The sequence below is a fragment of the Lathyrus oleraceus genome, chromosome 5, assembly GCF_024323335.1.
Source record: "Lathyrus oleraceus cultivar Zhongwan6 chromosome 5, CAAS_Psat_ZW6_1.0, whole genome shotgun sequence".
NCBI lineage: Eukaryota > Viridiplantae > Streptophyta > Magnoliopsida > Fabales > Fabaceae > Lathyrus > Lathyrus oleraceus.
Genome location: NC_066583.1, coordinates 154,449,099 through 154,463,968, shown reverse-complemented (window position 1 = coordinate 154,463,968; position 14,870 = coordinate 154,449,099). Strand labels below are relative to the sequence as shown.

Below are 14,870 nucleotides of genomic sequence, written 5' to 3'. Positions count from 1 at the left end.
AAAGGATGTATCAGCACTCCTCTTCTCACAAGAGCGACATTCGATTCCCTCTAAACCATGGGGTTTGTTAAGATTTGGGCATACTGCGCCTGGATCTGGTTTTGTGAAGGTTTCATTTATAAATGTTTAGCTAAAAAGGGGGAGAGAAACATTGTCCTGAGGATGTACCAGAAGCAAGCAAAATGTGGTAGCAAGGAGAAGTTGGGTTCAGGCACAAAAGTCACTAACTGGGTATATCACTTGTGACTTGTGATCTGAGTTAAGCGGACAATTGTGTCTTGTGATCTGAGTTACATTATTTATGTACTCAGCATTACATATTCTTCAGGAAGCTCTAGTGTTGAGGGGAAGGGTTGTGATGCAGTTGATTCCTATACAACTTCTTCTTCATGTACACCAAAGTTGGTGTTAGTGATGGTGCTGACAATGACAAAGAGGAAGTGCAGACCCATACTGGGATGTGGTGTCTAGTGTAATGTTTATTTGTTTTAGCTAAAAAATTCCAAAGGGGGAGATTGTTAGTACCTTAGGATTGGCATTAATTTTGTAAAACAAATAATGTAATCATCTCTGTTGTTTTAATATGTTGGGTTGAAGAAGTTCAACATTTGGACCAACATGTCATGTAGGATGTCACAACATCGTGACTGTGACATCGCGCCTGTGTACAAAACTGAATTAGTTAATTCTGTTATGGATTAACTGATTCAATAGTCTGGGATTAGTTAGAATCCTATGTGGCGTTATTTGTGGAGGTCTTGAAGACTCAATCAGAATATTTGGTGAATATACAGTTTCCAAATATGGACATATTTTAGGAAGTAAAAGATTGAAGGCCTTGATTGTAGCAGAAGTTTTCTGCTGGCTTTGTAACAACAAAGGAGGAATTTGCTGCGATTTTTGAAGGCCCAAATCCAGTTGGGTGTTTAGGTTATAAATAGCAGATTGTAACCTAGGTTTTGTAAGCCTCAAATAATGTAAAATTAGGGGTGTGTGTGAGGTAAACCTCCCAACCTGTGGGAAGGTTACCATGTGTTTCTTAGTGCTCGAAGGCATAAGATTATTTGTAACTCAAAGCCTGTAGGTAAGAGTTGTTATGGTCTTGAACGAAGTTGTGAAGCAAGTTCAAGTTGTTTAGCATTACATTGTAATGGTAGTGATAGGAATGAAAACTGGAGGTTTCTATCTAGGAGTTCCTAGGTATAGATTACATTGGGTAGGGATTAAGTGAAGAGTTGTAAACGGGGGAGTTTAACTCCGAATTAATACTACTGATAGTGGATCTTCTTCCTGGCTTGGTATGCCCCCAGAGTAGGTAATGTTGTACCGAACTGGGTTAACAATTACTTGTGTTTTTACCTTCTGCACGTTACATTCTGTCTGTTATAACTCAGTATGTATTTTAGTCTGTTTATCAAGGGAATAACTGACCTGGCACATAGCATAATGTCTGAATGCCAAACAGAATGTTATGACATTCATCATTGACAGCTGATACTGAAGTATAGACTGGTTGGTCTGTTACAGTACAACAAACTGTAATGCTGGAACAGGTGATGTTCAAATCAATGTTGAAACATCATGCTGATAACAGTGCAGGCTCAATAGAAGTAAGTGCTATGTTTGATCTCTGCTGTGTATTTGTACCAGATGGACAGAACTGGGTGTTCTTCTTTTCTATGGTGGTATAGTAGCAGATGTCGTGATATCTGTGAATGTGTGCATATTAGTACTGAGTTTTAATTTTTATAATCGTCTTGCTGTATTAGTAACAATGTTGGATCAGATGTCATGACTTCGAGTAGAACATCGGAACTCTGACTACACCAGAATTTCAGTCGCCAATCCTCAAATCCCACTAATTTTAAAAACTTAGCATCATCAAATTTTCAACATAATTTCTAAAACTTATGAATCGTAGATTGTACAAGATCAAGTGTTGTTCACGTGGTTACTTTCTACGAATTCTGAAGGAGTTCTACCTTGGGTGCTATTTTGCAAACATATTTAAAATGTCTGGGATAAGGTGTACAAACACTTCAACCCTCAAATCAAAGTTCAAGTTCATCAACTAAGGTCAAAGTTGAAGATGAGTAAGAAAGGTTACAATTTTATTTTTGTGTATGGTTTTCGCATTCATGTTATTGTAGATTTACTTCTTGCTATAAGTGATCCAATCTATGACAAAGATTATATTAATGATATTCTATAAAGGTTACCTGAGGAGTATAACCTATTAATCATGATGATATACAACAAGGCATAACTAATAGATATATATGATCTATATGCACTCTTGTATGTCCAAGAAGCTCAATTGTACAAATACAAGAAATGACTTTTTACTCCTATTGTGACTCCAAATGTAGCGCAACATAGGCTTCAACCAATTTCTAAGAAAGATGCAAACCCTATTGGTGCATCTCATCATTACTTTCATTAGAGAGGAAGGTCTACATGTGGTAGAGGGCGTGGCATATAGAGTTACACCACAGGGAATCGACCTACCTATCAATTTTGAAACAAATATGTCCATTCTATTCTTGAATGCTGGAATCGATTTGATGATTACTTTGAACCTATTGTAGTTAAGTCTCAGACACAAGGGCCTACAACAACCAACTCAAGTGATGATCAAATTCCAAGAATCAAGATACTTTTACACCTAAAGCAACTTGTTACTTAACATGTTTTGACAAATTGTAAATTCCTCAAATACTAGAAGTAGAAGCCTTATTTTTATACTCAAGTTCTTCTTACCATATCACATCTAATGATTTAAATTTATAGCTTATTCAATCACGTGTAAGGCCAAATAAAGTTATAATAGGTATGTGGACAAAGTCTAGAGGTTAATTCAGCTGGTATTTCAAAACTTCCTTATACTTTTATGTCAAATCACATGTTAAAACTAACTTATTTGTTAAATGTACCATATAATAATGTATACTATTAGTTTCATTATAACAAGTATTTTTTTAAGGGCATCTAATCCAATGCTTCCTGAAGGATTCCTAGATGAAAGTGGTTTGTATTACTTCACCAATATTCCTTTGAAATATTTAAAGAGTTTCTTGAGTCATAAGGGACATAGCTTAAGTCTAGTTGTTGATAATACTTTACTTGCTAATATGTATACTAGATGCCAGTCTCAAAATAAAAGTGCAGGTACAATTCTACTATTGTATGACATGCTAGGTTGGGACATGTCAATCCTAGAGCTATGCATAATATTTTTCAGTTGTTTAATATTCGTATCATACATAAAAGCTTTAATGAATTTTTAATTTCATGTTATCTTGGCAAGTCACATAAGTTGTATTCTACTTTGTCCAATACTAAATATTTCAAAAAATTTGAGCTAATTCACACTAATCTATGGGGACCAATGCCATCACCATCCAACATTGGTTATATCTATTACATTGCTTTTATGGGTGCATGTTCTAGATATAATTGGCTTTATTTTATTAAACAAAAGAGTCATGCTCCCTCAGCATTAAAACTCTTTCAAAACTATGTTGACACACAATTTCAGGTCAAAACCAAATCAGTTCAGTCTGATTTTTGTGGTGCATTAAGGCCTTTAACTAGGTTTCTTAATGAGAAAGGCATTACAAAAAATGCTAAGACGTCCACATACTTCACATTATAATGTTACAATTGAAAGGAAGCCCACAAAAATTATGGGATTGGGGCTCACATTGCTAGAACTAGCCTATATGCCAACTACATATTGGGTTCTTATCTTCACAACTGCGGTCTACTAAATGAACATGTTACCTACAAGTGCATTGTGTGGCTCTATATCACCATTATTTGCAATGTAACACAAACAACCCGATTACAGGTCACTAAATATATTTGGATGCGCTTACTACCATCACTTGAGGCCATACAACCAACCCAAGTTAGAGTTTAGGAGCATAAAATATATATACCTGGAGGTTTCACGTACAAAAAAAGGTCACAAGTGCATCAATATGGAAGTCATAACTTTTATCTCTAAATATGTTGTCTTCCGCGAAGATGAGTTCCCTTTCAAGAATAAATTTAAGATGTGTTTTGATCGGGAAAATAGCAAGTGCACTATTTTTGCCAATGTAGTAATAATATGGGCGTTTTTCAAATATCGATCTCGAAGACTACATATTAATATTAGTTTAAATTATGATTCAGTTAAACAAAAACAGTAGTTTGAAGGTTTGGAATAAATCTGCACTATAATTGAATTAGACTGAATACAAAATATAACTTTTACACAAATGATAAAATTATGCCGAGGACGATGTGTGATTATCTCCTGCAATGATCTTGAACATATATCTCCTCAACCAGTTCAAATATTCAATTACTAAATCTTAAAATTGTTTCCTCCTAAAACCTTAGAGGGAAACCTTTGGTCATTCATTCTAATCTCTAAGTCCTTAAGGAATTATGATGAAACCAAACCTTTTGAAATAACAAGATATAACCAGTAACCATAGGGTATCCCTAGTCCTAGGTGATATCTACTATAGTTTAATTGTGCAAAAACCTTAACAATTGCAATCCCGCAACTTGTTTTGATAACATGAAATTATATCACATTTTAGGACTTAATTCAATTAGATTATATTATCATTTACTTTAATTTATCTCATTTTATCAGATATTATGCGGTATTTCCTTTCTATTTATGTCAGGTATCCATTTTGAAGCAAAAGTGAAAAAGGGAAGAAAAGGAGGTGTAAGAAGGAATAAAAAGGAAACAAATAACAAAGACCAAGCCCAGCCCAAAGAAAGCGCACGTTGTGCCTGTGACGGGCGTCACAAAGGTTGTGACGAGCGTCACACTAAGCACACTCCTGTGACGAGCGTCACACATGGTGTGACGGACGTCACACCTTTCCCCTATATTTTTGGCACTAGGAACGCAACTGACCACGTTGAAAGCTATTTCCACGCTTGACCCTCGGAACGAAAAGACCGCGTATACGGAAACCCTTGGAAAGCAGTTACACAAGTAGCAGTATAAATAGCAGCTAATTGGGAAAGCTCTCGGTTCGGAGATTTTCCACGCCTTTTGCCGTTTTCGCATTTTTTTCTTCTTCCAGCAGTTTAGGCTTATATTTTTATAGTATTACTTTGCAGAATTTTTATTGTTTTACCTTTTTGCAATTCTATTTTCTTTTCTAGCATTTAATTAATTCTTTTCGCACAATAGTTTCTACACCGGAAACTATTGTGCAACTTTTACCGGATCTAACCTTACGTTAGAATCTAGTTTTTATTTCCTTCGTTTTAATTTGTTGTTTAATTGAAGAATCCAAGAACAAATCCTACTGGCTTGTGGTAGAGTGTTCAAGACTATTGTTTAACGCATTCAGGTTCTTTAATTATTATTTAATGCTTTGTTTTATTACTTATTTATATTATCTGTCTGGGATGAGTCTGTTTATGTATGATATGTATTTTTGTTTGTTTAGCATGTCTGGCTAATTCGCCTAGATATCGGTATGTAAAGTAAGCGAAATAAGGGATCAAGACTAAGTCGGTCTAATCAAACTTAAAATTAAAATCAATCTTTTTACGGTCTCAATTTACAGGTTTAATAACAAGAATTTTTTACAAAAGTAAAAGACATAAAGAAGTTAAAATCAATAGAGCGAGAGTTTGAGGTTTTAACTGGACAGTGTAAATTAGGCATTAATTCTAGATCAGGGCGAGAGCAAGTTTTAGAGTTAATTAAATTCTGACCTTTTCCAAAAAGTATTCTTAAAGATTGAATGTGAGGACGAGAGTTAAGCATTCGGGTTTAATTGTATAACCTAAGTCAACAGAGCGAGAGTTTGAGATAAGGGTGTTTAAAACGGTCAGTGTTTTCTTAAAAAGAGTTTCTGCAACTTTATTGCTTTCAAAAAGTGGTTTTTGACTTAATTATAAGTGACAGCTACATTAACATAAAGTCATGGTTTATTCAACAGAGCGAGAGTTTGAGATAAAACCTTTAATCAATAAAGTTAACTGAAACGATTTATTTTAAAACCAAGAAACCGACAAAGAATTGATTCCCTAATTACGACGAACTACATACCGATATCCGATTTATTAATATTTAATCTAGATCTTAGTTTAGTTTTTAGCTTCGCCCCCAAACAATCAACCATTATTCACCTTAGCTTTACGTAGTAACCTTAGATAACGGTATATCGATTCATAGGTCCCTGTGGGATCGATATCTTTTAAAATTACGCGATAGAACTGTGCACTTGCAGTTTGTACCCCAAATTCGACTCATAAAGTCGCGATCAAGTTTTTGGCGCCGTTGCCGGGGACTTTTATTTAATCGATATCGTAACTCTTCCGTTACGCTGTAGAGACTAAGGTTTATTTTTCTTCTATTCTTTCTTTCGTTGATTTGTATGCCACGCACTCGCTCACAAGGCGAACCGCTCTATTTACGAATCAACGATATCGAACTATATCTCCGAGTCTTACGACGAATTCGGGAATATCGTGCTGCAAACAATCTCCCTCCTATAGAACTTTCTGATTTCAAAAACCTTTTTCCTTCGATAACCGAGATGGCAGAACCAGCTCGTGCTCTTAGAGATTACGCCGCTCCATCGCAAGATGAGCCGCATTCAAGTATTGCTCCGCCCGCAATCGAAGCAAACAACTTCGAACTTAAACCTTCGCTGTTGCAGGCGGTGCAACAGAACCAATTCTCTGGAAATCCTACCGAGGATCCAAACCTTCATTTATCCGTATTTGTCCAATACGCTGATACTGTTAAAGCTAATGGTGTCACTTCAGAGGCAATTCGACTTCGTCTTTTTCCTTTCTCATTAAGAGATAGCGCTAGAAGATGGCTTCAATCTCTCCCTTCCAACTCAGTCACCACATGGAACGAGTTGAAGAAAGTTTTTCTTGCCCGATACTTTCCGCCAAGCAAAACAGCTATGTTAAGAGCCCAGATAAACGGATTTAAACAGAAAGACAACGAGTCTCTTTTCGAAGCATGGGAAAGATATAAAGACATGATGAGACTTTGCCCACACCACGGTTTGGAAGACTGGTTAGTAATTCACACATTTTATAATGGTCTCTTATACAACACAAGGTTAACAATAGACGCCGCTGCAGGTGGTGCATTAATGAACAAACCTTATGCTGATGCTTACCAGCTTATCGAGAGCATGGCCCAAAACCACTATCAGTGGGGAACCGAACGAACAACGGTGGAAAAACCTCAAACGAAAACTGGCATGTACGAGATAAGTAACCTTGATCACGTTAACGCAAAAGTGGATGCTTTGGTCCAGAAAATTAAAAGTTTAAACGTATCACCTCCAGCCGCCGTGGTTGCTATAACTCAGAATTGCGAGGTCTGTGGAATCCAAGGCCACACTCCTACGGACTGTCAACTCTTGACAGGAATCCAAGCAGAGCAAGTAAACTATGCTCAAGGAAGCCCCTATTCGAACACCTATAACTCAAATTGGAAGAACCATCCAAACTTTTCATATAAGAGCAATAACGCTTTGTACGCACCTGGACAGTCTCCAAATCAAGCCCCAGCTATACCTCCGGGATATCAGAAACCGAACCCATCCATGCCTAACAATAACGCCCCTAGGAAATCCAACTTGGAAATCATGATGGAAAACTTTATAGCTTCCCAACAACAAACCAATAAAGATTTCCTAAACCAGAATGTACACACTGGCGAACAACTTAAACAACTAGCAAGCAAAGTAGATGCCTTGGCTACCCATAACAAAATGCTGGAAACACAAATATCACAAGTAGCCCAACAACAAGCACCTACTGCTGCCCCAACTGGTACATTCCCTGGACAGCCCCAACCTAACCCGAGAAGCCACGCTCATGCAATTATATTAAGAAGTGGAACGGAAGTGGAAGGACCGTCTGATCCAAGGATAGAAAACCAAAACCCTAAGAAATCAACTGAGGAAAGTGAACCTAAGGAAAAGGAAGAGAGTAATAAGGAAACCCTAGAAAAGAAGGAACCTTATGTACCTCCACCACCTTACAAACCACTTATACCTTACCCTCAAAGGCTTGTTAAAACCAAAGATGCGGGCCAATTTAGAAAATTTGTTGATCTCCTTAAAAAATTAAACGTTACAATTCCGTTCACCGAAGCTATTACGCAGATGCCCTCATATGCTAAATTCTTAAAATAAATCCTTTCTAATAAGAGGAAACTTGAGGATAGCGAAACCGTTACACTCCCTGCCGAATGTAGCGCTATAATCCAAAACATGCCCCCTAAACTCAAGGATCCAGGTAGTTTCTCTATACCCTGTCACATAGGAAAATTTGTCATCGACAAAGCCTTATGCGATTTAGGAGCCGGAATTAGTGTTATGCCTCTATCCATATGTAAGAAACTGGAAATGGGAGAATTAAGACCAACCAAAATGTCTGTGCAACTAGCAGATCGTTCCATCAAATATCCTGTAGGAATCCTTGAAAACGTTCCCGTACGCATAGGTCAATTCTACATTCCCACTGATTTTACAATTATGGACATTAGAGAAGATGATATTACACCCATTATACTGGGAAGACCATTCTTAGCAACTGCCGGTGCAATCATAGACGTAAAACGAGGACGACTCACCTTCGAAGTAGGTGAAGAGAAAATTGAATTCATTCTTTCCCAATTCTTGAAAGCACCTGCAATAGAAGATACATGTTACTTCATGGATATCATCGATGAATGCATAAAAGAAGCAGAATTAGAAGAAGACAAATCATCTGATTGCCTTGTAGAAGACAGATCTAACCAATGTTTGGCAATAACATCGGATCCTACGCAATGTCTTAACAAACCAACCCCTGACCTGAAAACACTTCCCAAAAATCTGAGATATGAATTCCTAGACTTAGAACTTGAACGACCTGTGATAGTTAATGCAGACCTAGGAAGACTCGAAACAGAAAAACTCCTACATATCTTAAGGAAGTATCCAACCGCACTAGGGTACCACATCACCGATCTTAAAGGAATAAGTCCTTCTATTTGTATGCACCGCATCATGTTAGAAGAAGACTGTAAAACCTCTAGGGAACACCAGAGAAGACTAAATCCGATCCTGAGTGAGGTAGTAAAGAAGGAAATAACCAAGTTATTGGAAGCAGGTATTATATATCCTATATCTGATAGCAAATGGGTTAGTCCTGTGCACGTTGTACCAAAGAAAGGAGGCATAACCGTTATTGAAAACGAAAAAGGGGAAACTATAACTAAACGAATCGAATCAGGATGGAGAATGTGCATTGATTATAGGAAACTAAACAAAGCAACCCGAAAAGATCATTTCCCTTTACCATTCATTGACCAAATGTTAGAACGATTAGCAAAACATTCACATTTCTGTTATCTAGACGGTTATTCAGGCTTCTTTCAAATACCAATTCACCCTGATGACCAAGAAAAGACAACGTTCACGTGCCCTTTTGGTACCTTCGCTTATAGACGAATGCCGTTTGGTCTGTGTAATGCCCCTGCAACCTTTCAAAGATGCATGATGGCAATTTTCGCCGACTTTCTCGAAAACATCATGGAAGTATTTATGGATGACTTTTCTGTATACGGACAAAGTTTCGAAGAATGCCTTGAAAACCTGGAAAGAGTTCTTGAGCGATGTGTAAAAGTAAACTTAGTACTTAATTGGGAAAAGTGCCACTTTATGGTACAAGAAGGAATTGTTTTAGGACACATCATCTCGAACAGAGGAATTGAAGTAGACAAAGCCAAAATAGAGGTAATCGAAAATCTTCAACCCCCAAGAACCGTGAGAGAAGTACGAAGCTTTTTAGGACACGCCGGTTTTTACCGACGATTCATCAAAGACTTCTCTAAGATAACTAAACCTTTAACCGGACTGTTGATGAAAGATGCCGAATTCATATTCGACGATAATTGTTTAAAAGCATTTCAAACGCTTAAGCAAGCATTGATCTCCGCACCCATAATGCAGACACCAGACTGGAATGAACCATTCGAAATAATGTGCGATGCCAGCGATTATGTTGTAGGTGCTGTTTTAGGACAACGAAAGGATAAAAAGCTTCACGTTATATATTACGCAAGCAGAACCCTGGATGAAGCGCAAATGAATTACGCCACTACCGAGAAAGAACTCCTAGCATTGGTATTTGCGCTAGATAAATTTCGTTCTTACTTGGTTGGAGCTAAAATAATAGTTTACACTGATCACGCTGCTATCAAGTACCTTTTAACAAAAAAGGATGCTAAACCTAGACTCCTAAGATGGATCTTGTTGCTACAAGAATTCGACTTCGAAATCAAGGACAAGAAAGGAACTGAAAACGTAGTAGCAGACCACCTCTCCAGACTTGAGAACCTTGAACCGGAAAGAACATCAATTAATGATGATTTCTCGTATGACAAACTTATAGCTACTTTGGAAGAGAACAACTCCGACCTGCAAGTAGAAACCACCTTAGCTATATCTGCCACACCATGGTACGCTGATCTAGTCAATTATTTAGCTGCCGGAATAGTTCCACCTACTTTATCTTACCAGCAGAAGAAACGATTCTTCTACGACATAAAACACTATTACTAGGATGATCCCTTACTTTTCAAAAGAGGCCCCGATGGTATTTTTCGTCGATGTATACCCGAAGAAGAGGTAGAAAATATAATCCAACACTGCCACTCCGCTCCTTATGGTGGACACACAAGTACATCCAAGACCTGCTCTAAAATCCTACAAGCCGACTTTTATTGGCCAACTATATGGAAGGACGTACATGCGGCTATTAAGGAATGTGACAGATGTCAACGCACGGGAAACATATCTAGACGTGACGAGATGCCACAAAAAGGTATTTTGGAAGTAGAGATCTTCGACGTGTGGGGAATAGACTTCATGGGACCTTTTCCATCCTCTTTCGGTAACAAATACATACTCGTGGCAGTTGACTACGTATCAAAATGGATCGAAGTTGTAGCCTCCCCAACAAACGACACCCGAGTAGTAACTAGACTCTTTAAGAATATAATATTTCTGAGATTTGGCATCCCAAGAATAGTAGTCAGTGATGGTGGATCGCACTTTATATCCAAGGTACTCGAAAAATTATTATTTAAATATGGAGTGAGACATAGGATAGCGACACCTTACCACCCTCAGACCAGTGGACAAGTGGAAGTATCTAACAGAGAAATCAAGCAAATACTAGAAAAAACGGTCACCACTTCAAGGAAAGATTGGTCATTGAAATTACCAGAAGCTTTGTGGGCATACCGAACTGCTTATAAAACCCCCATAGGGACGACCCCATTTAAGCTCATTTATGGAAAATCCTGTCACCTCCCGGTAGAATTAGAACATAAAGCCTATTGGGCTATTAGAAATCTGAATCTAAACTATAAAGCCGCCGGTGAAAAGAGAATCCTTGACATAAACGAATTAGAAGAACTCAGAAGAGACGCCTATGAAAATGCCAGAATCTATAAAGAAAGAACAAAACAATGGCATGACAAGCGTATATCAAGGAAAATCTTCAAGCAAGGCGACGCAGTCCTTTTATTTAACTCTAGACTAAAGTTATTCCCGGGAAAACTACGATCCAGATGGTCAGGACCTTTTCATATCACTAACATCTTCCCTAGTGGAGCAATAGAAATTAAAGGCAAATCCACAGAACCGTTTACCGTAAACGGGCAACGTCTAAAACACTATCATTATGCGGAAACCAATGGAGATTCGCAAATCCTACACTTAGACGAAATGCCCCCAGGACCTATAGATTATACTTAATAGTTTCTTTGTCGAGCTTGCGACATTTAAACAAAACGCTTAGTGGGAGACAACCCACAATTATTTTCTTATTCTATTATTATCATTTTCCTATTTTTCTTTCCTCAATTATTCTTTTAATTTCTGTTTAGTATTAATTCCTGATTTATTTTAATTCAAAAGAAAAAAAATATAATAATAATAATTTTTTCTCCTTTCGGCATTTGGCCAAATCCTGACTAAAACTCATGTTTTCTTTTCTCTAGCTGACACTAACCAGATGGGACATTTTGATCGTATGAGTATCAAATTCAGAGGAATGGCTCAGAAACAAAAGTTTGAAGAACTAGCCACTAGAGAGATGCTACCTAGTTTATATGCTGATGATTGGGCTATGACTGCCCTTGGACTTAGACAAAGTGTCCTGTATTTGCTGAACCAGATAGGATGGGAGACATCCCCTATCCTGAGACATTTCACCACCTACCGGAGACTCACACTAGAATTCCTTAGCTCATTAATCTATCTACCCAGCCATGGAAAAGGAATTAGCAGAGGCTTTATCCAGTTCAGAATGTTCAATATGGAGTACCAATTTAATATTAGAGACTTTACCAATCTTTTGGGTTTTCCTACCTCCTTTGACACATTCACAGTAAGCCAGGAAGAACTTTTTGAACATAGAGAACTTGAACACTTTTGGGGTAAGCTGACTGGAAATGATGAGCCCGAAGAACATGAGTTTCTCTCTGGAAACATACATAACCCGGCCTTTCGCTATTTCCATAAGATCCTGACCCATACTTTATTTGGGAAGAAGCCAAATAGTACTTCAGTTTCACGTGATGAACTCTTCATCATATTTTGTGCTTCCCAGGACCGTCCAGTAAACGGTGCCACTTTTATGTTAGCTAATTTGGACCACCTTATCCAGGATGAGCGAGCACCCATTAGAATAGGCGGTTTGATAACTATGATAGGTAATGCTATTGGATTACGTCAGCCTATGCTTGACCTAAGCCCTTTTTGTGGCATTACTACTATGAGTATACCCTTCCTCTTCAACACTATGTTTATAGCAAACCTAGGGTCTGACGAGTTTGAGCTTATTATTGATAACCAGGTTCTTTGCCTATTCACCATGCCCAATCCTAGGACTAGCATTCATAACCGCAGTAACTGGCTCTATAACCTGAACGAAACTCCCACTCCTGCTAGATCCACTGAATCCATCCAGGACTATGAGATTTGTGATGACTATGAGACTTATGATGACCAGATCCCTCATGCTGAATCCGACCCTCAGACACCATCCGGCTATTATGATATTGACCCTCCTCCTCAGCCTGTTCAGACCGAAGAATCAGCCATATCCGACCTCCGGCATCATATGCCCGGAACTGATTATAACACCGCCATTGATGCTTTGATGTCAGAACAAGACGCCCTCAGAGGAGAATTTACTAACATGAGACACGAAGTTCTAGGATACATGAGCAGTATGACAGATCAGTTTCACGAGTTGCTACATCGTGTTAACTCTTTTGCTCCTCCGGCCAGAGATCGTACAGAGGGATAGAATTTAGTTATTTTTCTAAGTTATTTAGTTTTAAGTTAGATTATTCATTAATGTTATTTGAATTCATGTTCACATTTATTTCTCTTTCATTTCATTGTTTTCCTTTCCTGTATTACATTATGATCATTTTATTGAAGCTGTTTATTTAGTTTTATTATGCAATAGCTATTATGCTCTAATGTTGCTACCTATGACTTATTATTATACAAAGCAGATTAAGCGTGCACGATAAATTAAATTGCAAAATAAACCAATCATAAGCAAAACAAAACAAAATAAATAACAAAAATAAAATCCTTTACCAAATTGATTCTGTGAAACGCTACTGAAGCCTTGCCAAAATGGAATGTGTGACGAGCGTCACACAAATCCATAACGGACGGCACACCAAGTGCCTGTTACGAACGTCACACCCCTGTGACGAGCGTAACACCCTTTAGACTAGTGAACGTTAAGGAGCCGTTGGAGACGAACGTTACACCTTTTTTATTTTTTACCTTCCCCATTAATTTCCATTCAACCACACTTAATTACTTTTCAACCACTTCTTCTTTCCAACTTCCAAATTCTTCTCCTATAAATACCCACCAAACCTTCCTTCATTCACCACAAACCATTCTCTCCTATCAAATACATTTCTTTTCTTTCCAAATCACCCCTTTCAAAATTCATTCATCACAATGGCGGGAAATCAGAATTTTGGAAATATCATCTTCCGATTCGAAGATGAAAGTTATCAAAGGGAGCAATTCGAGCGTTTCCAACAGCGAGGCGTCGTTTCCACCAGGTACCCCGATTTAACTTGTTTACAACAATTAGGATTACTCCAAGGTATCGAATGGATGCTCCGTCAAGCCAACTTAACCTTCCTTTGCACTCATAATCAACCCACCTACCCATCCCTAACCTTAGAATTCTTAAGTTCATACGACTACACCACTCCCGCCGGTGAAGACGAATTTTTAACCGGTACCGCAACCTTCCGTATGTTTAACACCGAGTACTCCTTAACCCAAAACCAATTGAGTACCATGCTACAATTCCCCATAGAAGGTCTGCTACACCCCAGAATCCCTCCAAACTCAAACTGGAACACAGTTGGCGTTTTCGGCCTTTTTAAGAAAATTTCCGGTATAGATACCTACAACTGGGAAGAGCTCCTTCTCTCCCATATACATAACCCCACTATCCGGTACTTTATCCGCATCTTGCAAAACACAGTTTTCGGAAGACCAAACAACAGCAAGGTCAACTCAAAGGAGCTATTCTTCCTCCAGTGCGTCTTCGAACCAGATACTCAGGTAAACGCCGCCTCCTTTCTATTTCATCATATCCGCACCTTATGTGCTAGAGGCCGGCAACCTTTTATAATTGGTGGATTAATCACCACCATAGCACTTGGCCTAAACCTAGGGGATAAACTCCAAACTTTAGAATCTCTACCTCCCCTATCTATGGATATCAGCTACTGTCGATCCAGCCGCTTGATTAAGAACAGAGTAGGC

The 14,870-nt window shown here is 38.2% G+C and overlaps 1 pseudogene; it reads right to left on the bottom strand.

Moving 5' to 3' along the window:
* Positions 1-6,951: 6,951 nt before the first annotated feature.
* Positions 6,952-7,051, bottom strand: LOC127089648 (uncharacterized; annotated as a pseudogene).
* Positions 7,052-14,870: the final 7,819 nt, after the last annotated feature.